This window comes from Trachemys scripta, chromosome 22 (genome assembly GCF_013100865.1).
Source record: "Trachemys scripta elegans isolate TJP31775 chromosome 22, CAS_Tse_1.0, whole genome shotgun sequence".
Taxonomy (NCBI): Eukaryota; Metazoa; Chordata; order Testudines; family Emydidae; genus Trachemys; species Trachemys scripta.
This window is the reverse complement of record NC_048319.1, coordinates 3,833,382-3,854,799: the sequence shown is the minus strand read 5'-3', so window position 1 is coordinate 3,854,799 and position 21,418 is coordinate 3,833,382. Positions and strand designations below refer to the sequence as shown.

Genomic DNA, 21,418 nt, shown 5'->3' with positions numbered 1-21,418 from the left:
GGGGGGGAAAGGGGGTAACAAGGGGTAGTGGGGTAATGGGGGGGAAAGGGGGTAACAAGGGGTAGTGGGGTAATGGGGGGGAAAGGGGGTAACAAGGGGTAGTGGGGTAACGGGGGGGAAAGGGGGTAATAAGGGGTAGTGGGGTAACGGGGGGGAAAGGGGGTAACAAGGGGTAGTGGGGTAACAAGGGGATTGGCATGTAGGGGGATAAGGGGACATGTGGAAGTCCTGGGGTAATGAGTGGGGGGAATAAGGGGGTATCTATCGGGGAGAATGGAGGAATAGGGGGCTTGTGGGGGAATAAAGGGGCATGTGGTTGGGGAGTGGAGGCTAATGAGGGGCATATTGGCACGTGGATGGGTGAGTTTGGGGTAATAGAGGGGCATGTGGGGGTTCTGGGGTAATAAGACAATAGGTATGTGGCGTGAGGGAAATAAAGAGGAATGTCGGGGTAATTAATGGAGGAATGTGGGGAGTTGGATAGGACTGTTTTTGGATAACTGGGGAGCGGGAACTTGGGGATATAACATGGCTATCGGAGACAGCTGGAAAGCATGGGGGTAATATGAGTTGTATGTGGGACTGGTAACATGCATATAAATATACATGGTTATAGTGTGTGTGAGAGACATAGATGTCAGGATATTCTAGGAGTAGTTGGAGGGTTGGAAGGTAGTAAGTGGAGTATTGGGGAACTGTTAAAGATGTGGGTGGGGTATATCACTGGCAAGGAGTTGATGGCTGGTTCAAGGTAGCTTTCTTGTTCTTTTGGGGAGTATTTTGGAGTGGTGTGAGATGGATTGTAAGTCACAGGCTAGTTTAGGTTGGAATAACTGTGATCAAAGTTTTTCATTTTTTTTTTTTTTGAGGTGGGGAGGGGCTAGGCAGGGAGTGTGGGTGTTGCAGACAGCAAGGGAGGGAAATTCTTTCTCCATCTCCTTGTTGAATTTCAGGCTGAGGTGGTATAGAATGGGGAAGCCAAATACTGGCAAGTGTTCTGGAGGAGCAGGGGGGATTAGGAAGGGAAGAGTTTGTGGGTGAGGGGGTGTTATGGCTCATTCTGGAGGCAGTGGATTTCCTCTCAGAGTTGTTTCATTAGGCTGTCTTGGAGGGTCTAAACACTAGTGTTTACTTTTGTACTAGGCCATTGCTAGCAGATGTGATCTTAAAATAGAAACAGAGGAAAATAACTAATTAGGTTATATTCTAGTGTTAGATTTATTTTGTTCTTTGTATCTTTTTATATTAGTGATTTTGAATTATTCAAATTCCCTGTCAGTACAGCTTTTTAAAAAATCGTGTGGAATTGCACTTGATGGATGGATCTTGGCGAAACTGACAACCTACACCTATTTGTTTATAGGTGTGGGTATTTAAAAAATGTACTCTGACAAATACAACTCTGGTGACTTTACCAGTAGAGGAGCTGACTTCCTCACAGCCCACAGGAAGCAGTAACTTGATATTTAATCTGAGTCCAACTCTATAAGAGAACTCGAGGTCCTTCAAGTAACTGTTCGTGTGTTGGTTTTCTTTTTGAAGCATATTAGCTTTCAAAATATCCTTAGCCTTACAACAGCATGGCAGTGAACTAAGACTCTGATTCTGCAGACTTAAAGCATATTCTTAACTTTATGCACTGTGTGTAGTCCCATTGGCTTCAAGTATGTGGGTATATATTTTTATAGGATTGGGGCCTAAGTCAGCACAGCTTCATAAAGCAAACAATCTGCTGCAGTTTAACTTCACGGTGTTACCTAGATTACTTCAACTGTATTTATGGCCAGTATGAAATATATTACACAAAATAACACTGGCTAAATATTTAAGTATAGCTTTTTGTGTATAAGCTTCTCTCATGCTTTCTGTAGCTCTAAAACAAACAAGAATAACACGTTTTTGTTTGTGGTCTTCCAAGTGTTGTAACATGTTACAACTTCCAAAGGAAGCAGTTTTTAAATGAACTTCACATGTTCCATTTGTAATGTTCCTTATTTCCCCCTTGAGGTAGTATTTATAATTATTACTTTGTCTTCAAAATATTTTAAAAGTATTATCTAAATGCTCACAACATAGAGGGAGTTTTACAGGTGGGGAAACTGAGGCACACTATTACTTGTTCTAGTCTGGGACAAGCAGAAGGGATGACGCAGTGGTTAGGTTTTAGCTTGGGACTTGGGAGACCCAAGGTCAGTTCCCTACCCTACGCAGACTTCTTCTGTGACCTTGGGCAAATCATTTAATCTCTCTGCGTCATAGTTGCTCATCTGTAAAATGGAGATAGGGCAATGTTACCATCTCTCAGGGGTACTGAGGATAAATACAGGAAAGATTATGAGGTGCTTAGATACTGCCATAATGGGGGGCTGGATAAGTTCTAAAGATATGGGAAAATAGTGTCAGAACTGATGAGAATTTGGGGAGTTCTAGCTCCTGGCTCCCAAACTCATGCTCCAACTACTAGACACTGTTCTCCTCAAACTTGAGCAGACACTCTGGCCTTCAGAAAGTATTAAATGCCATTTTCCCCCCCACTGCTGGTGAAAGTAGCCCACTACTTTGTAAAATGAAAATCACATAACTGAATTTGTCACTTTTAGTAATAGGGGGAATCATGATTCCTCATACCGAAAGACATCCCATTAGCACAGTGGCTGGTCCGTTGAGCCTTGGTGCTGGCAAAATGCCTCGGCTTAACTGGTTGTCATTAGAATAGTTTATGCTTTGTGCAAGGCTTGAAATAGTCACTTGTCCACTTACCAGTAACTAGTGGGAAGTTTTCCCTGACGTGTTTGGGAGGGGGTGGAGAAAAGCAGAATTTTAGCTGCCATTTAAAAAGAATACCTTCTTGTCCTTTCAGTTGTGAAGAAATGGCCTTTGTAGTGCTCTCTTACTGAATTTGCAGACCCTGGTGCTGTGTAGAAACGACTGATCAGTTTCACTGCTGCTATTCAGAACCCTGGGGGTAGCAATAAAGCTGAAAAACAAGCATGACAGCTTCACTGTATTGCTGCTTGGGAAAAGGCAGGCTCTGGGGGAGGATGGCCCAAAAATGGTGGTTGCAAGAATTGCAGAGAAACAGTCCACAACAGATGAGGTATTTTGGGGTTAGGGCAGCTAAGGGTAGGAAGACAACTCCTCTTTAAGAGCTATAGGGGGACTTAATTTTATTAGACCCCCTGCTAAGAAGATAGTGATCTGAAAAGTGAACCCCTTGCCGAGTTTCAAACAGGGTGCTAGGATCCCTAGGATAAGAAGCTATAAACCGCAGCTTGCTCCAGTCCATGTTTCGCCTGTCAGTGCTAGAGGTTTGCACCAGTGTAACTACAGTGGTGGCTAGCCATGAATGCTTGAAATCCTTTGTCTGGACAAGATCTGTTTCCCCATCTCTAAAACAGATAAAAGGGTTGAGATTTGACTGGCTACTGTTTGAACAAGTGATTTGCAGTGTAAAGTGTTAAATTTATCATTTGCCTTGTCTAATGTGTTTAGCCACGTGCATTTTTTAACTTGGGTGGTACCCTGACCAGTTTTGTCAGGAAGTGTTGAATTTGAAAATTGCTAGTATGACTGGTTTGTAACCCTCCTGATAGGTTAAGAGACCTAACAGGTGATAAACACTATGTTGCCAAGGTGATGTTATGTTCTCCTCCTCCTTTATGGATCTTAGTTTGATGTGCAGAATGTCAGAAGATATTAAAGGGGGGAGGGAATGACATTTAAGAAAAATGTAAGTAATGTTCCTTCCCACAGTGCTCTGGTCTCACCTGGTTAATAAACTAAACCAGTTGGAGAACCACCAGCAAAGCTGAAGAGGGCATAATTTTTAAACACATGTCTTCATGCTGGTATCCTCAGCTTGTTTAAAAAAAAAAATAATAATTACCCAAACTTTTGCAACACAGATAAAATTCAAAGGGCCAAATTCTGCCCTTGGATTCATGCATGAAACTTCTTCGACTTCAGCGGGAGTTGCATGTGCATTGCATATGCATATCTGATGGTAGAACTTGTCCCAACTGACTCCGGGCTAGCCGACAGCGCTGTAGGTTTTATTGCTATCACATGAGCATTCCACCTTTCTATTTGCGCTGGTTCAGCTAGATAGGTAGCTGTGGCACCGCAGCAGCTCTGCCTACCCAATGGCGTCTTCAGGACACTTTGGTCATGGATGTGGTTTTGATGTGGGGACTTCAGTACCCCAGAAGGCTAAGACCAACAAACCAAGAGAATCTTTGGGCCTGGTGGGTTCAACTTTCAACCCCCTTCCTCTCAGGTGGTCCTCAGCTGCAGTGGCTTGGCAGCATGACTACCAGCCAGTTCCTGGTAACAACTCAAACTGTCTGACCTACCCTTCCTCAGGAAGGCAGTGGCAGACTAGTCTGCAGGCAGCTCCCGGCCCCACCCAGGCTTCTTTCTGAATGTGGGGACTGCCAGTCTGCTCTCCTTCCCAGTCAGGGCCCCAATGAGCTGTGCTCCCTCCTTTGAACTCCTTCTTCCATGTCTAAGGACCAACACAGGTGTAGTGGGGCGGTGGGGGCTCCATGCCGCTCATTAACCTGTCCCTGACCAGGGTGGGGTTTGTATATCTCATCACAGTAGCTTAACAAAATATACAAGAATAGACTGATGAACTTGATGTATATGTTGCATTTTCTTTAAATACACCAGTTATGCAACTTTTTTTTCATGCATGAGTGTTCGGGGTTTCTAGTATTTAAACTTCTTGTATTATGGGATAGATTATCATGGCAAAGGGGTGTCTTTGTTTAGCCTTATTTTAAATATTACCTGTATTTTGCAACTAGAATCAAAATTAATTTAAGTCAAGAGAAGAGACTACAAATGGTCAGGAAAATCAAGAGAAAATCTGCTTAATTTTGAAAATGTTGAATATTCACTACACTGATTTATTTTAGTAAATAGAAATCTTAGAAATGCCTGTTGGCCTTCTTCAATACAAATGTCTTGTGCAGAGTGGAAGCAATTTTTAAAGCGTGTGTGGAGTGTATTTTTGTTTTTTAACATGGAAACCAGATTTTTTTTTTTCTGAATTGGGCTACATGTATGCCACTGATCTTAAATATGTATTTGACTGAAATAGCTCCAATAACTCATTACTATCTTTGGACTAAACTTGTTCAAAATACTTTCTATGAACAGCTTTTTAAAACTGTTTACAAAAAAAGAGGAAATTCAGGCAAACTGTTAGTGTTGAGACACAAACCAGGAAACTTAGTTAAGGCAGATGCTGTCACATAATTTGCCCTTCCCCCACCCACTCCAACAGACACAAGCGTCTCTGCCTTATTCTGACCTGTCCTATTGTATATTGGTTTGCAAAATCTTAAGCTTTTCAGACATGTACTTGGAAATAATACTTTTGTTTAAAATATTAAAAAGTGTAAAATCTGAGAACTCCTGAGTCACTTATGTACTGCTTTACTTTGTTATTCCTATAGTAGGAGGAAAAAAGGTATAAAATAGATTTGTGTGAGTGTGTACTCTTTGAAAATAGCCCACCCTTTTTAGTGTGAATATGACAGTAACTGAACCAAAGGTCTTAGTGCAAGCAGGATTTCCTTCATTTTTGGTCCTGAAGCTAGTGTCATGAATACAGGGCCTATGACGGTTGCAGGATGTTGTTCATCATACTCAGTACCTTGCCCAGTCCCGCTCCGGTCGCTGTAGATACATGACACTCCTCTCCTTTCCATTAGTCCTCCTGGAACAATCAGCATGAGAAATTGGCATTCTGTTAAAGTTCTTCAAATGGTTTTTCAGCTTATCCCATTCAGAGGGCTTAAGGTCTATTTTTAAACATATAGAAGAGTTGAGGTTGTTGGTTTTTGTTTTGTTTGTTTGTTTTCCCAAAGCCCGGCAGGATTTTTGTCCATTTCTGCTTGCTTTGCTCTTACAATTTAGTCCTTGGGTGTTTTCTGTCCTCTCATGTCTCTCCTCCCCCTCCACCCCCCCCCCACATGTGTTTTAACCCTTTCCTCTAAAATCAGGCAAATGTTTCTCTTCAGATGTAATTCAGAAATTGCTTTTACAGAAAGTAGTTTTTTCTTCCTAGTTTGGTGGGTGATATCATGATCCCTGCAATGTGCTGGTGGTGAAATTTCTGTTTTGGCTGGCAACAGAATGATGTTTTTGCTCTGTAGGTCATGACTGTTAGTGGATTACTGAAAAGGAGAGCTGTGGTACACCACTTGAATATTCCCAAACACAAATTCTGTTAACTTTAAGATTACTATGTAATTCTTTATTTAAGAACAGTTCTGAGGGCAAATAGTTACAGAATTTAAATGTAGAAGTTTATAAAAAAATCCTTAGTTAAGGTTAATGAATGCAATCACTTCTCTGATAGTACACCTCTACCTCGATATAACGCTGTCCTCGGGAGCCAAAAAATCTTACTGTGTTATAGGTGAAACCGCGTTATATCGAACTTGCTTTGATCTGCCGGAGTGTGCAGCCCTGCCCCCCTGGAGCGCTGCTTTACCACGTTGTATCCGAATTCGTGTTATATCAGGCTAAAGGTGTATTGTCATTGTTACATTTAGAAGGTAACATTTTGCTTTTGTGGTATCAACCACTCAAGCAGGCAGTATTGCTTGGATGTTTAAGGGCAATTGTCTACTCCATTAAATGGAAAAGTTTATTCCATTGAAGAGGCTGATCAGTGGAGGTAGGATCAATCTTTCAAGAGGATCACCGCTCCTTTCCTCCAGCCTCACACTATGAACTTCCTATTGTGATATCTAGAACAAAATGTTGGCAAATCATTTTTCCTATGACCTGTGAGTGTACTGAGCCCCTGTGGGGGCATTCTACAGAAAGTTTTGTGTTCGGCTAATACAATCAGACTGATTTAATTGCCAGCTAATCCAGATTAAACATTGTCGTCATTCCAATCATTGAATCATATGTGGAGTTATGCCGTTAATCTTGACCCATAGCTTCCTATTGTTATAAAATATTGGCTTTTAAATCTTGAAACAAAAGGCATGTTTTCAGCAAGTAATATATAAAAAGGAACCATTGTACAGTACCTGTTAGATCTAGGAAATAAAAGTGGAACAAATCTTTTGGCGCTGGGGATGTTTTTTGCTTGAGGAGAAGTAAAGCCATGTTGCTTGGAAATGGGGAAACAAGTGTTCTATAAATATTCTTTTTTTTTATTTATTTAAATGAAGTGGTGGCAAAAAGCAAGTAGGGATCAGAAGAACAGGCTGAACCAAAGGAATAATGTTTGAGCAATTTTGGAGCGGGCTAGCCTAAAAGGACTAGGAAAGACAATGGAGTCAAGTGTGGAAGGAAAGCTGTAGCAAATTGAGGCCACAACTGAAAACAAGTCCAGTAGTTTGGAATCTCATTTCATTCACGTGGTTTTGGAACTCTGTCAGTTTGGTTTTGTTGAAATTTCTTATAACTTGCTTAAATTGTTGCTAACCGACAAGGACAGAAGGAGCCCTGGAAATCGTGATGAAATGAGCATAGAAATCATATACTATAAACTATGCAGACAGAAGCTTCTCTAGTATCCTGTTTAAGGCCAGGTTTACGCTACAAAGATTTATAGGTATAGCTATTGGTCACGGGTGTGAAAAAACCATACCCCCAGCTGACAAAGGTATTTCTGCAAACCCCCCCAGTTGTAAAAGCAGCTATGTTGACAGAACTTCTGTTGGCATAACTAATATGTATGGGAAGGTGGTGTTACTATAATGGCAGAAACTCCTTGTATCAGCACATGCTGTGTCTACACTACCAGCCTCTGCCGATAGCCATGCTGATTAGCTATACTGGCAAAGCCTGTGTAGTGTGGACTAGGCCTAAATCTGTCTTGTGTAATGTAAAAGTTATTGGAGGCTGAGTGGGAAGAATGGATGTTGAACATTATGAAGAAGTGTAGTGAGGGTAAGGAAATCTGTCACTGTGCCGTGAACAGGGTGTGAAGATTCAGGGTCTGAACTATGGTTAACTTTTGTTTTTCGTGCTTGCTTCGGCAGCACATATACTAAAATTGGAACCTTAATTCTAAATTTCTGGATTTCAAATAGTTTTTAATTGCAATAATCTAATGTGTTGGGTTTATATCCTTAAAACTCTTAGTTATTTTTTGTCTAGAGCAGTGGTTCTCAAACTTTTGTACTGGTGACCCCTTTCACATAGCAAGCCTCGCAGTGCGACCCGCCTTATAAATTAAAAACACTTTTTTGTACATTTAACACCATTATAAATGCTGGAGGCAAAGCGGGGTTTAGGATGGAGGCTGACAGCTCACGACCCCCCATATAATAACCTTGTGACCCCCTGAGGGGTCTTGACCCGCAGTTTGAGAACCTCTGGTCTAGGGTATGTGTGTGGTAACTCAAGTCTAAATTACTCCCTTTCTTCACAGTTTTTAAAATCTTGATACACTGCTACCTCGATATATGGCTACCCGATATAACACGAATTCGGATATAACGTGATGAAGCAGCGCTCCGGGGCTGGGCAGTCCGGCTGTGCACTCGGGTGGATCAAATCAAGTTCAATATAACGCAGTAAGATTTTTTTTTTTTTTTGCTCCCGAGGACAGCGTTATATTGAGGTAGAGGTGTACTGTCTCTTTTTAGGATAGGAAAGCCACTGGCTGATTTCAGATAGTTTCTGTCAAACATTAAGTTGGAGCCTGGACTGACCTGGAACAAAAAAAACCAACCAAACAACAAAACCCCCTAAGTGGCAGTTGGCTTCTGGCTTTTTCCACACTCTTCCAGTTTACAAATCTGTTGCACTGTTTTTAACACTTTGCAAGTAGTTTCTATAACCTGCTATTTTGCAGAGACAAGTGCCCCTCTCTCTCTCCATTGCTTAATCTCTAAAACCTGTTAGTCTGGAGCAGTCACAATGCTTTCAGCAGAATGTTTGTCTATAGAACACTTCTTTTCGCCCCCATGCCATTAGTTTGGAGAGTCTAGAGTGTCTCATGTATTTCTAAGAACATGCGTTATTGCATTCTTTGCAGGATACTGCCATTTAATTTGGGAAGTCAGGCAGCTGGCAGGTTCCAAGAATGCACTTTACGGCACTAATTTGCTGAAACCAGGGCTCTCCACGTAATCGCCATTTATCATAATCAAAATCCACCACATAACTGGATTTTTAACTAAGTCTTGGAGGGTGGGGCTTGGATCTAACCTTGCATGAAAATAAACTAATGGTTCTCTGCAGCAAGAGTATGTATTAAAAGCAGATGAGATGTTTAAAGAAGTGCATTGTTGCACTGGCTGAAGAAGTACAAAAGGTCCCGTAATTCCTTTATTTTTCCGGGGAAGGCAATTCTGTTGGTAGCTGCTGGTGAAATAGTAACTGGACTTATTTATTCTTTTAATTCATGGCAAAGACACGCAGGGTGGGTGAGAAGAACCCTTTTTGGTTCTTCATGTATATATTAAGTAAGGGTGTGAGAGCAGAAATATTTGCTTTGAGTTAAGGAACAAAAAGGAGCATTAAAGCTTTACTTTAGTCAACGGGAACAGAAAACACCAGTCCAGCCAGAAGGACTGCAGTAAATACCCAAGGGTTTCCTTTCCTTCATGATCACAGCATGTTGTCCCTGATAGACTATACTCCCTCCTGTCTTTTGGAAGGAGACATACTAGGGTTGATGAACGCAGCCTTTTGTCTGTGTTGCAAACCCTTTCTAAGCAGGGAAGTGGTTAGTCACGTGTATCATTGCTTTAATGGAAAGCTGTTCCCTTGTCACATATAGGTAAGTACATCATGTAGATGCTTAATTTTATGATTTAGGGTTTTTTTGGAGTGGGGGTGTGATTGGGGAGAGGACCTGGGTAATCATTTTTTAAAGTTTGGTTGTTTTTTTAAAATCATTCTTTTACCTTTATGGCTGGACGATAAATGTTGCTGTTTGCTTCTCTTCCTCTTGTGATGGAACAGGTTTTAATTCTGTTTACTATGTTTGTTTGGACAAAATTAGGATTCCAGATTTTATTGCAACATGATGTTTCCCTTCTCCTGACACCCTTGAGATAGAACAGTCTTTTTTGTGTATTCTGGTTTATTTTGCCTTTCCCCCCAGAGCTTTCTAAAACTGGCAAGTTTGTATTTTCTTTTTTGTACTATAACAATCAAAATTGAATTATGTCTGTAATTTCAGAAAGAGCTTCCTTTAGGTACTAAGCAATTTATATGCTGAGTTTTTTCTTGACTTTGTCACTAGGTGGTTCTGATTTTTCTTTTGGACCTCTTCAGGAGTTGGGCTGCTCTGACTAAATTTTCACTGTGTTAGTTCAGATTCAAGACCATGTATTTTGACTTTTCTGCTGTTTTAAATCTAGTAGGCAGGACTAGATACTGAGAAAAAAGGGTATTCTGGGGTTTCAGTAAACAAAGTGAAGATCAAACCAACTTCTATTTCCTCGGATACCCCACATTCAAATTTCCAAGGAAGACCATCCGACTAGACTAAGGTCAGTCTGTAGGGCTGTTAGTCCGTCACAGAGAATAGTGTCCCTCAGATTGTACTTCATGTATCCTGCTCATTTGTATGAAGACCTACTTTTGCTGCTGCAGTGCCATTGATGTTTGCAAGTAAGCTATGGAAAGAATGTCCGTAGTAGAAATTGCAGTAGAATTTTTTTAAGTTTTCATTTCAACTCCTCTGCAGTGGTGTGTATCATTCTACTTAGGGTACAGAAATTCTGCCCAGCATTCTGAATGAAGAGGCTCACTTGCAGATGTTCTTCTGGGAAAGGTAACTCTCCTGCAGACATGTAGACGTGAGATCTTGATTTTAGTAATGCTTTTGATGCAGTGCCACATAGCATTCTCATAAGCAAACCAGGGAAATGTGGTCTAGATGAAATTACTATAGGCTGGGTGCACAATTGGTGAAAGACCGTACTCAGCGTAGTTATCAAAGGTTTGCTGTCAAATGGGAAATAACAAGTTTGCTCTGTACTGGGTCTAGTCCTAGTCAATATTTTCATTAAGAACTTGGATAACGGAGTGGAGAATTTGGTTATAAAATGTGTGTAGATGATACTAAGCTGGGAGGGGTTGCTTGCACTTGGCGGACAGGATTAGAATTCAAAACAATCTTGACAAGTTAGAGAATTGTTCAAATTCAACAAGATGAAATTCGATAAAGACAAGTGCAAAGTACTTCACTTAAGAAAAATCAAATGCACAACTACAAAATGGGAAATAACTGGCTAGGCATAGCACTGCTGAAAAGGATTTCAAGGCTCTAGTGGATCACAAATTGAGTGAGTCAGCAATGTGATACAGTTGCGAAAAAGGCTAGTATCATTCTGGAGTGTACTAACAAGAGTTTCTTCTGTAAGACATGAGAGGTAACTGTCCTGCTGTACTGGGCTTGATGGTGCCTCACCTGGAGTACTGTGTCCGGTTCTTGGCATCACACTTTAGGAAAGATGTGTACAAATTGGAGAGAGTCCAAGGGGGGAGTAACAAACATGATAAAAGCTTTAGCAAATCTGACCTTTGAGAAAAGTTTAAAAAAACAAACACACAAAAAACCTGGGCATCTTTAGTCTTGAGAAAAGAAGATTGAGATGGGACCTGATCAGACTTCAGATATGTTAAGGGCTGTTAGAGGACAGTAATCAATTGTGCTCCAGGCCCACTGAAGGTAGGACAAGAAGTAATTGGGCTAATCTGATTTAGGTTAGATATTCGGGAAAAACTTTCTAACCATAAGGGTAGTTGAGCTCTGGAATCAGCTTGCAAGGGAGGTTGTGGAATCGCTGTCATTGGAGGTTTTTAAAAACAGGCTAGGCAAACCTCTGTCGGGGTAGTCTAGGTATATTAGGTGCTGCCTTAGCTCAAATGGCTGGACTAGATGACCTCTTGAGGTCCCTTGCAGTCCTACATCCTATGATTCTATGCTTTCCTATGGAAATACCCTACAGGGGTGCCGGGCAGTTTTTTCAATAAATATATGTATATTTAGGCAAATACCATACATAATAAAAGCTGATTAAGGATTAGATTCTGTTTCTCAAACATGGGATTATTTACAGGGGTCCTAGAAGCTGACTAATTTATGTAAAAGGCAGCAGCAAGGTTGAGTTACATGCAGGGTTAGAATGCTGTGGTGAGTCCTAAAAAGGACACTACATTGGTTAGTACAGATAGAACAGGATCTAAGTGACAGCAGTGGCTCCATGCTTGCAACATACCAATGCAGATGAGCCAAATGTTGTTCATATGGCAGGCCTATGGGTTTAACGCAGGAGCGGCACCAGGGTTTTTGCCGCCTTAGGCGGCAGCACTCCTCCTCTGAGCATTTGGCAGCGGGGGTTCTTCCGCTCCGTGTCTTCGGGGTACTTCGGTGGCAGGTCCTGGAGCAAATGAAGGACCCGTCGCCGAATTTCTGCCCAAGACCCGGAGCGGAAGGACCCCCCCCCCCCCCCGCTGCTGAATTCCTGCCGAGGACGGCAAAATGCTGCCCCCCCCCCCACCAAATCCCGCCACCCTAGGCGTTTCCACTAGGGTCGCCTAGTGGAAGCGCCGGCCCTGGTTTAGCGTAGTAATTATTTTCTAACAGCCCTGTGGAGCAAAACCAATTCAGAGAGTTTATGGAGGACAAGGAAAAGCTTGCTCCAGAATATTAGTATAAAAATGTTTGCATGTGAGCTGCAGTGGGTGACTATGTGACTAGAATATAATTTGGCTAGGCAGAATTCATTACACATACACAGTGGAGGCTGGAGGCTACAGTCTTCCTGAATCTGAAACTCTGTGCTGAAGAACCCACCTTTCTGGCTAACAGTGTGGTGGAACTTGGATCACGAGCAGCTGCAGGGTGCCGTCTGCAAACCCTTGGGGCCACTAGAGCTGCACATGTACAGAAGCAGCAAATTGCTTTGGAAAACTTCAGCCTTTGTTGTGGTGTCGTAAGTGATTTGGTAGAACCCTTCATCTTCAAGAGCTCGTTGCTACAGGATTTACAGGTTCTTCTCATTGTGGACTCTAAACAAGTCTATGATTAGGAAGAGAAGAGGACCCTTATTTAATTGTGGTGTCTGTAGTTGCCAAGAATGAATGGAAATAAGCAATTGTCTTCTGTGCCCGACCAAAAAGATGTGCACTTCGGACTAGGTGCTAATTAGGTATCTGACATCCATTGTCTTATCACCACATGCTCTGCCTTTCTTTAGAGGGATGGATCTAGGGTAAAATTTTCAAAAAAGCTCCTAAGTCACTTGAGTGCTTTTGAAAATTGTACCCCGGACTAAGACAAGTGGTTCAAATTTCTGACGACCTTGGAGTTACACTAGAACGTCAGAGTGACGAACACCAGAGTTAACCCCACCAGTCAACCCCACACCTCATTTGAAATCAGAAGTACACAATTAGGCAGCAGCAGAGATCGGGGCGAGGGGGGGGGAGGAAGGAGAAACAAATACAATATAGCAAGGTATTAAATTTAAACTACTAAAAAAATTAACAGAAAGGAGCATTTTTCTTCTGCATAGTAAAGTTTCAAAGCTTCACCAAGTCAGTGTTCAGTTGTAAACTTTTGAAAGAACAACCATAATGTTTTGTTAAGAGTTAAACGTTTCAGAGTTACGAGGAACCTCCGTTCCTGAGGTGTTCGTAACTCTGAGGTTCTACTGTACAAGTTCTGGATTTAATCAGAAAATTGTTTGAGAACATTTGATCTCCTCCCCCGTCCTCCCTGTACATCTCTCTGTTGAATCATATTGGTGCTTCCATAGTCCATTTGGTTAAACATCCTATGCTTATGAATATTTTTGGGGATAGGTCAAGTAGACTGATTAGACCTATGCCTTTTTGAAGCACCTGATAGCCAATAGTATCTTCTTACATTTCAGTATGTGAAATAAACGAACATGATTTACATTACTGGCAAATAGTTTCATGTGCCTCTCCCGTTCTTTTTGTTTTGTAACTGGCACTCATTTCAGTATTAAACACTTGAGGGTTTATTTTAAGATAGGGTGGACAGCCACAAATTTTCTACTATTTTCCTTTGAACTAGGAAGGGATGGCTTGGTGTTGCCTTGGGTAAGCGCATCAGTCTTTCGCTGCTGGGGAAATGGGTTTGTGTTTTGGTGGTTTTGTCCTAGTGGACATCTGAATATATTGCACAACTTCGGTCCAACTTTGTCAGGTTCCATTGGAGAGGCCCAGGACTTGGAATAGCAACAATTGTTATAGCCAGGAGCGTGCTGCATTGTGGGAATAGTTTACGCAGTACCAGGGCCATGGTACCAGTAACTTCACTTTTCTAGAATCTCATGGATCTAGAAAAATAGGTGTATCAACTAATAAATATCCTAAGAGACTAGTTGCTCTTAGGTTGCATATTGCTACTATAAGATGTCAAGTTACTCTGCTCTCTAGTCTCTCATAAAAAGTTGCTGGGGGTTTAGCTGTAGCTTCAGAGTAACCACTTCCTACTCCCTTTAGTAAATAACAGCTGGGAGAGATTGTTTGGATAGTACTGTATATGCTGTTACTTTGCAGGTGAAATATGATCTCTTTGCAGCTCAAGCCATTCCTTGCCGTTCTGTGATTAATAGTATTAAAGGAAGTGCTTATTACCAAACTTTCTAATGTTTTCAGATGGAAATTGTCCTAGCATTAGAAAGATTAAAATATCTCCACAATGACCAGGAAGACACAATCTGAAAAAAATTTGTTGGAGGACAGGAAATCTTGTTAAGCTTACCAAAAAGCCAACAGCTATAGGAAATTCAAAGTTGAAGTTGACACTGGCACAATAGCATGATATGAGGGTGTGGTTTCAGCTGAATCAGTAAGGCTGTGACGGACACAAGTATTAAAGTTCAGTGCCTTTCTAAATTTTAACCGTGTTGATTCTGATTACCACAGTTTCTTAAGAATTTTTGGCTCAAAATATCTGTGTGAAGTTTTAGTTATTTCTATACACGAACTACAGAAACAAGAGCTACGCGATGTATGCGAGAAGGCAGAGAATCTCTAGTGGAATTCTGGCTTTTCATGTGAACTTACTGTTTTAGGTAACTTTATGTATTGAAGTGTTGTTTATTGTTGCACCACAGGGTCCTCTTAGCTATTGTCCTCTATGTAAATAAGGCCGCAGTGCTGCAAGCTTTTTGCCTGCTCAGACTTGTGGGATTGACGTCAGTGGGTTGGGTTAACTCTCAGGAGCAGGGTGTACGTCCAGGTGGGCAAACTATGGCCCACCAGCCGTTTTAATCCGACCCTTGAGTCCCGCTGGGGAGCAGAGTCTGGGGCTTGCCCCGCTCTGGTGCTCCAGCCAGGGAGTAGGGTGGGGCCTGCTCCATGCAGCTCCCGGAAGCAGTGGTGTGGCCCCCCTACAGCTCCTATGCATAGGGGCAGCCAGGGGGCTTCGCTCTGCATGCTGCCCCTGCCCCAAGAGCCACCCCCACAGCTCCCTTAGGCCCGGAACCGTAGCCATTGGGAGCTGCAGGGCGGTGCCTGCGGAGGGGCAGATTGCAGAGCTACCTGGCCGTGCCTCCGCATAGGACTGGAGAAGGGACACGCCGCTGCTTCCGGGAGCCACTTGAGGTAAGCGCCGCCCGGAGCCTGCACCCCTGAGCCTCCCCTCATGCCCCAATCCCCTGCCCCAGCCCTGGTCCCCCTTCTGCCCTCCAAACCCCTTGGTCTCAGCCTGGAGCACCCTCTTGCACCCCAAGCCCCACATCCCCCACCCCACCCCAGAGCTCGCACCCCCAGCTAGAGCCCTGCCCTGCACCCTACCTTCCTGCCCCAGCCTGGAGCCCCCTCCCGCATCCTGAACTCCTCATTTCTGGCCCCACCCCAGAGCCCGCACCCCCAACCAGAGCACTCACCCCCTCCCGCACCCCAACCCTAATTTTGTGAGCATTCATGACCCACCATACAATTACTATACCCAGATGTGGTCCTCGGGCCAAAAAGTTTGCTCACCCCTGGTCTAAGTTCTTACATAGAGAATACGATTCTATCAGGAAATTTGTTAAGGAGCAGTGTGTGTCTAATACATTTGAAAGGAGTTGGAGGGAATGTTAAACAGCAAAGCAGCAAAATGCAAGTATATTATTAAATGATCCAAATACTACTTGACTTTTTTTTTTTAAAAAGATGAGCATAAAATCCAAATTAGTCAACTTTTGTGTGTGTGTTGCATTACTTTTTAAATGTTGACCCTCTGTGGTTTCTCTGTCTTCCTCACCCTGCCTTTTTTCTGAATTTTAGCTTGATTTACATTTTTACGTCCATTATTTTTCAAGTTTGAAAGCATAAGAGCTTGCAGTGGAAGTGCTGGCATAATCCTAATTACACTGCTGTTCCAATATAAACCTTTGACTGCATTAGGGAAATAAGGAAACCCTTTATCATTTTCCTACATAATCTGAAGACCGGATGATGTGTTACATTTGTTGTAGCCAAATATCCCTCCCTTTATTTGGGCTAATATTCAGGAAGCATTTACATGCAAATAACGTTTCATGAGAATTGACCTGTTCTCACTGTTGTCAAGCATTCAGAAATTGGGAGACTGGCTTAAATCATGAGATTTTAAATATACCACCTTTTAGATTTGTTTTATTTTCCTTCTCTATTTTGAGCCCTTAAGGCTTACGTTTTCAGTTATTTTCTGTGCAGCCTTGTGAGCTAAGATAAATATATAATTTCTTTAATGAAAGCAGATCTTTTCACGTAATCTCCTAACTCCATGAGCTGGGCCTTCAAGAAAAAGCAGAGTATTTTGAGGGGCTGGCAACGCTGTGATGCTTTTTCCTCCTCTGTAATGTCAGGTCACTGTCCATGACATTCTACTGTAGGTGATTGTTGTGGAAATGACTGACAGGGAGAAAAACCTAGGAGCAGGTGACCTTGTCACAAACAAAACGCTGTGTCTTAAATGTCCCTAATGTCTCCAGATCTTGTGATTTGTAACAGAAGAAATACAGACTATAAAGAACGATGGAAGAAAAATACAGAATATGTAGCATTACCAGATTTGTTTCTAACTACTCTTTTTTTTCAGGGTTTTCTGTGAGCTGTCAGTGTATTTTATTAACAGATAACTTTGCCAGAAAAATCTTATTTATAAATAGAAGAAAACTGCTTGTGAATTTATGGCTCATCTCTTGTCCTTGCCACCAGTATCCACCAATTAAGCTTCATGTTCATAGAAAGAGAAAGTTTATTTGCAAAATTAGATTTACAAAGATCCATTGCTAAACTACTTTATAAATATTAGTTTACTTTGTCTAATCTGACGTTGTAAACAGATCTAATTAAGGAAGGAAAAGCTTTCAAATGCTAGAGAAATCCCAGTTTTTTTGCCAGTGGCAGCTGTTGCTCCTAATTTTTATGGGGATTGTGAACTTAATTCCAGTTTTATTTGCCAGTATACGTGATTACTATAATGTTATCCTAGTGAGATGGCCAGAGTTGAAGAAGAAATAGCTTGCCCAAAGCCATCTGGTTTCTTGGGATATTGCAGACTAACCATCATCTGTTCCAGAGTCTAGACTGTCTGACTGTAGCACACAGTTTTGGTTCTTGGCATCAGGTAGAAGAGTAACATAGATCATGAGCCCCTTATGAAAGGGGGAAACCTGTAGCCAAGTGGCATCTGGTTATTGTCCTGCAATGTTCCCCAAACTACTGCAATGTGAGTGGTCATTCTAGAAAAGGGGTCCAATGAAAGTGTTGCTATCAGTAGGTAGGTTGGCATGGGGAGCAATGATTTCAGAAATGATCTCAGTACCTCTGCGTCCTCTTCCTAAGAACATAATTGATCTCGTTCGTCACTACTTTAAAGAGTGTAGTCGTGTCTAATCTGGACAAAACCCACTTCGAACTCTTTTAGTTTGCGTAACACCAAAACTTATTGCAAAATTGCAGGTCAACTGGAGGTCCTAGCAAAGGCAAATGAAAACACAAGAGAATTACTAAACAAACAACTGCACTCCAGTTTATGCGGGGAGTAGGGAAATGCCTGTGTGTGTGGGGAAACGGGGGTTAAGTATTTTGGGCAAGTTGTTGATCAAGAATTTCTATAGCATTCTGTCACAAAGGCAACTAATTTCAAGAGCTGCCTTGTGCTCTGATTCTCTTCCTGGGCCCTCACTTAGTAGATGCGTTTCTACTTCACCATTCACTGATCGTAACGATCAACAGAATACCTGTTTATGATCACTAAACCTTGATTGGATCATCAGGCAGCTGAGACTTCCAAAACCCAGAACTGTGGGGGGAACCGTGATTACTTAATGTGTAAAGAGCTTTTGAGAGCCTTGGATGAAAAAATACTATAGGAGGGCAGGGTCTGACTATTTTATAAATAGGCTTTTTGCATGTTCCGAAAGGGTTATTAGCCCGGTATTTCTACAAGGCTCTCACACACAATGCAGGTTTATTTTCACTACATATACAAATCTTAGAGATTATGTGATCGCTTGTATTGCTAAAGCAGATATTTGTGAAGTGCATTTAATTATATGGTAATATCCTCTAATCCTGTGTGATTTATCCTTTAATATTACAAGGAGTGAAATACTGGAATAACTTGGGATGCCTAAGTGAGTGCTCTGTAGACGTCATTGCAATTGCATTGCACAGGGCTGTAAATCCGATGGAAATGGATAGTAAGGCATACCGCAGCACTACATTGTATAGGCTTTTGTCATTGCATTAAAGGAAAAAAAAGCAAGTTCTTTATGGCCAAGGGAAGAGGCTCAGTACTCTAGAAGTATCTCCTGGCAAATAATAATATCTTTACAGATGAATGCAGGGCCTTGGGCAGTGACTGACTTAGTTTATTGTTTAATGGCCAGAAGGAGGCTAGTTCTAAGTGTTTCATTTTCTGGAAGTGAACCTGAGTTGGGTTATTATCGTGCTGTTACTTTCCTGTGTTTTATTAAAGAGATTTTACACTTCTGTTGGGTTAATGCTCCTTTAATTCATTTAGTGTCTGCTTTTAGTGACCATTAAGTCAGTTTTTGCTCCTGTTCGGAGGTAAAGTCATAAAGGGAGTCAAGTGGAAAAGCCAAAGGAGGATGTTGTGCTCCTGACGCAACTTCCGCTCCTCTGCCTATTACTTGAAACTTTATGGGTTTTCCATATATTTTTGGAGGCAGAGAGCAGCAGTTTACTGTGAGCAAAATTACATTGGTTAGCTCCGTTCCAATTCATGCTTTGTTGTTTTTGCAATCTCCAACAGCAATTTGCCTCCCCTCTGATTACCTACAGCAGTATCCTTTTGACGATCTCACAGTAGAGGCTTCAACATCGGTACCCCATTCTTTCTTTCCAGATATTTGGGAGTCAGAAACTTGAAGCTGCTGCTTACCTCAGGATTCCATATGATTTTTGGTAGATTTTACTTTTGTTTTATCTCTAGACTATAATTTTGAGAGATTAGGGTACAGATAAAAGGATACAAAAATCCAATTGTTAGGTTGTAGTAGAGTGGTTTGTAGACTCCTTTTCCTCCAAAGATTCTCCGGAATTACTTTCCCTTAGGGTACGTCTTCACTTACCGGAGGGTCCGGCGGCAGGCAATCGATGTTCTGGGATCGATTTATCACGTCTGGTTAAGACGCGATAAATCGATCCCGGATCAATCCCGGAGGTACTCCAGCTCGGCGAGAGGAGTACGCGGCATCGACGGGGGAGCCTCCCTGCCGCGTCTGGACCCGCGGTAAGTTCGGACTAAGGTACTTCGAATTCAGCTACGTTATTAACGTAGCTGAATTTGCGTACCTTAGTCCGAAGTGGGGACTTCGTGGGGACCAGGCCTTAGACCTCAGATAACTGTTAATGGCACGTGACCATGTCTACCTTAGCACCCTGAGGGTAGCAGTCTTCTTGTAATGTCCCCTCTCCCTTTTAAACCATGGCAGTGATCTCTAGCCAGACCTATGACTGTTTCCAACTCTTTATATTGTTTCTAGAGAACCTTCCTCCCCTGCAGTAGAAACATGGAAGATTCATAACAGGAATAAGTAAACTTCCCTAGCTTCCTGGTGATTATCACTAATGACTCCTCTGACTTTCTAAAATTTGAAATGCATCACAGTTTTACTATGTCCAGCCACATCACTGGCTGCACATTTAAAAAAACAAAAAACACACCTCTTAAACTGTTAATGATTAAAGTCGTAAACAAGGAGTCTGTCTAGGAGGCAGAAGCTGCAGTGCTTACTATCACATGAGCTCACATAAAGAATGGTATTGTTACACTGTGGCCTAGCAGGCCATTGATAATGTGGGTTTTTTTGAGCCAGGACAACCGAAAGCAAAACCTGAAGAGACTTCGAGTTTTTGTGTTCCACCTCCCACCCCCCAAAATAAAATGGGGGCTTGGCACTCCATTGTACTCTCCTTTGGCTACAGTTAACATGTGTTTTTAACTAGTAGATCTCTCTCACCTTTGATTTTTTTCCCCTCCTCTTCTGTCCCTCTCTTTCTCCCCCCCCCCCAGCCTCCCCACAACTATAGTAGTTGTAGAGGGGCTCAAAGTTGCCAGCATTTTTTTGTCACCATGTTCTCTAGACCTGCTCCAAGTAGGCATAGTCTAGAGCAGGGGTGGGCAAACTTTTTGGCCTGAGGGCCACATTGGGTTTCTGAAATTGTATGGAGGGCTGGTTAGGGGAGGCTGTGCCTCATCAAACAGCCAGGGGTGGCCTGGCCCCAGCCCCCAATCCACTCCCCCTCTGCTTCTTGTCCCCTGATGGCCCCCCTGGGACTCCTGCCCCATCCATCCCTCCCTGTCCCCTGACTGCCCCTGGACTGACTGCCCCCTGCTGCCCCATACAACCCCTCCTCTCATTCCTGACTGCCCCCCAGGACCCCTGTCCCATGACCGCTCCCGGAACCCCTGACTACCCTGACCCCTATCCACACCCTTGCCCCGTGACCAGCCCCCAAACTCCCCTGCCCTCTGTCCAACCCCTCCCTCCCCCCACTCCCTGCCCCTCTACCCCACTGCCTGGAGCGCTGGCGGCGCTACAGTCGTGCCTGCCAGAGCACCAGGACAGGCAGCCGCGCTGCCCGGCTGAAGCCAGCCACACCTCCGTGCAGCACAGAACACGGGGTCAGGCCACAGCTCTACAGCTGCGCTGCCCAGCAAGAGCTCGCTGCCCAGAGCATTGCGCCGAGGGCGCAGTGAGCTGAGGCTGCAGGGGAGGGGGAACAGCAGGGGAGGGGCCGGGAGCTCACCTCCCAGGCCAGGAGCTCAGGGGCCGGGCAGGAGGGTCCCGTGGGCCATAGTTTGCCCACCTCTGGTCTAGATGACTAAAGTGGTAAAAATGCAATTGCCGTGTTAACATCCGCCTACCTATGTCACCCCTGGTGGAGCAGCATTAATACAAGGGGACTCGCTGACACAGCCTTGGTGTAGCAGACAACT

At 42.9% G+C, this 21,418-nt stretch overlaps 1 protein-coding gene across 5 annotated transcripts in view; it reads left to right on the top strand.

The window, feature by feature from the left end:
- The window catches only part of GNG7 (G protein subunit gamma 7), a 131,053-nt gene that overhangs the window by 764 nt on the left and 108,871 nt on the right, over positions 1-21,418 (top strand). The gene's annotated exons all lie outside the window — the stretch shown is intronic.